Raw genomic sequence first — 2,914 nt, forward strand, 5'->3', positions numbered from 1 at the left:
AATCCACTTCAATAAAGTTGACAAGAACTCAATAAAGATAAGTCACATGAAATTAATATAATGTGTCAAAGTAAGTGAGTAGCACTTAATTTTAGATAAATTCACTTAACATACTTTAGTTTATCTAACTTAAAAAATAATATAATAATAATATTAGTTTGTCTGCATTTGTAAACAACAGAATGAGTGAGACTTAAGAGTGAGAATGAATGTGTGTGAGGTGTGCTGATTGGTCTGGGTGTAAGCTAACAGAAGGCTCTCGATTCACACTTGACACTTTCCTGAATGTCTCACAGCAACAAACAGACCTGGCAACATTTAGTCTGTAAAAGTTTAAAACCTGAATAAAACCTCGACTGAACTTGTACATATATCTTCCAAGCAGCAGCAAATCAGCGCTTAGCAATTTAACAACTCTGACATATATTCAACCTGTGTTGCAGGTGTACGCTACATTTTAATACTTAACATAACATACTTTATGTTAATTTTCAACAGTTTTTACTCACTGGACATTACTTAACACCTGCACTGATGGCAGGATCATGTGACCTACATAAGCATGTCTTCTGCTGCCTTTACATATTTTTATGCTTTCCAATTGCAAATGTGAAAAAACATTGAACAAATACAAAAAGCATACATCTCAGTACATACTTTGCTTTACTTTTGGTCTTTAACTTTTTTTTTTTTTTTTTTTACTTTTGGCCCCCCAAGTACAGGAGGTACTCCCTTTCTGCAATTATGAGGGAGCAGTAACTGTGCACTCATAATACTGAGCCAGATGAGTATGAAACAAAATAAGACAGATTCCAAAAACAAACAAAAACCCCCACTGCTATTCTTTTGACAGTCATTGTAAGGATTCATATTGTTTGTGAGAACTAAACCTGAGGTCTGATGATGTCATAAAATAAGCACTGTGTGATGGTATTATGATCATTATTATAAATGTATTTACTGAGCAGCTGAGGAAGAATTCGCTGGAATTATCTCCAAGATACAGGGGAAGACACTGTAGGACAGCAGTGCGTGTTGTGGTGATGTCTCATGGAAAAAAATGACAAAAAACAATAAGACTATGACAGGCAGTGTGCTCAGGTTACAACACTGAATTCCAAGTGCTTGAGGTAGTTAAATAATTACTTGTACTATAGTAGTGTAAGTAGTAGATTATATATATTATTATTATTCTTATAGCTGCTACTACTACTTCTTCAACAGTACGTGTTATTTAAAGGTACATTAGGTACATTAACTTTAATTATCAGTACCTGTTGTTTTGAGATCCATGAAATAATAATGTAATGTTAATGTAATGTAATGTTATGAGTTGTTTTCAAGGCAAATGCATAGCTGAAACTACTTTCCAGATGGGTGGGGTGCACGTTTGGTGCAGCTTCTCCAGTTCCGGCTATGCATTTGCCTTGAAAACAACTCTGTCTCGTAATGTTAGATTATTATTTCATAGCGTGGTGAACGTGCAAGTCACAACCTGTCCATGAGAGCGCTTTGGAGTTGTTGAATCGTGTATTTGATGAATTTTGAGGGACTTGTACCATCACCTCCGCTGTGTTCACTGAGCATCAGCGTCTCTACCCCACAGATCTCAAAACAACAGGCACTCATAATTAAAGGTAATGTACCTACTCATATGACTATGCGGATTATTATTATTATTATTATGACAATAGGTGTATTTGCCAGAATGTAGAACTATCCCTTTGACTACCTCAAGCACAAGTAAGCACACTACTATAAGGTGATAATGATGAAGAATCACTTACTTGTGTATAGATTGGCTGGAGGAGGCGATCAAGTGATTGGCCTAGGACTCCTTTTCTGGATTTGAAGAGGTCAATGAGACAGGTGGTGTGGTGGTCCATAGAAGTCTTTCTTGAGGTTTTTACTGGCAACTCTGTAGAACTCAGCAAACACCTTAAGAAACAACAAAAAATAAACACATCCAAGGAATTGTTTCCTCCATCATGGTAGTCATTTAATGCCAACAGTCTGATTTTCATACGATATAATTCTCAAAGTAATGACCAGACTGCAGAAAATGAAAATGTGTTAGGTCTACTAGATGATCAATTAATCATTAAAATAATCTAATGAAAAGAGTAATCTACAATGAAAATTATGATTACTTATGGTGTGGTTCAGTATAGTGCAAGTGCAGGTGGACCATACCTGACTTTCTGTGAACAGCACAGACCAACGTTCCATCATCCTTTTGGAGGCTGGCAGGCTGTTCTTCCACAATTTCTTTGCATCGCAAAGAAAATGTCTGGACCATCATTTTCTTCACATCAGCTGAGTCTGGAAGCCTTTTCTTTGCTTCACTTTCAAGCTGACTTCTAACTGACTCAAGAGTATCTGCATTTTCACCATCAGGAAAATTTGGTAAGAAATTTGTCTCACTTCTTTTTAGCCTTTTTATGTTACTACATGATGGCTCTCCTTCAGGGGAATCCCTCTTCCCTCCTCTGGTTGCCATTCACTGTGACATCGGCCATTCCAGATCTTCTCATTTTTGTACTTAAATTCCCCATCTTTAACTTAATGCTATTCTTCCAACCGCAATATCCAGTGGGTGATCCAGCTTCTTTCAAACAAGGATGTTTTGCAATCAGTGCAGAGGCCACTTCTCAACAGTGTTCCTTTGTGGGGTATGCCATGTACTTGTACATTGTCTCTGCAAGTCTCTCTAAGATCACGTTTCATGTCCCGGGTAACATCCATCCGAGTTCCAGGCTTCATATAGGCAAGGTCTCCCTGTCTCAGTAGGAAATTTACATCCACAGAGAATTCTGGAATATCAAATTCAGAAGGCCAAGGATCCGGCCTCATCAGCTGAGATTTTTCTTTACTTCTATACAGTATATCTGAAAAACGATAAGGGTTACAAAGT

The sequence above is a fragment of the Lates calcarifer genome, unplaced genomic scaffold, assembly GCF_001640805.2.
Source record: "Lates calcarifer isolate ASB-BC8 unplaced genomic scaffold, TLL_Latcal_v3 _unitig_1738_quiver_2660, whole genome shotgun sequence".
Classification (NCBI taxonomy): domain Eukaryota; kingdom Metazoa; phylum Chordata; class Actinopteri; family Centropomidae; genus Lates; species Lates calcarifer.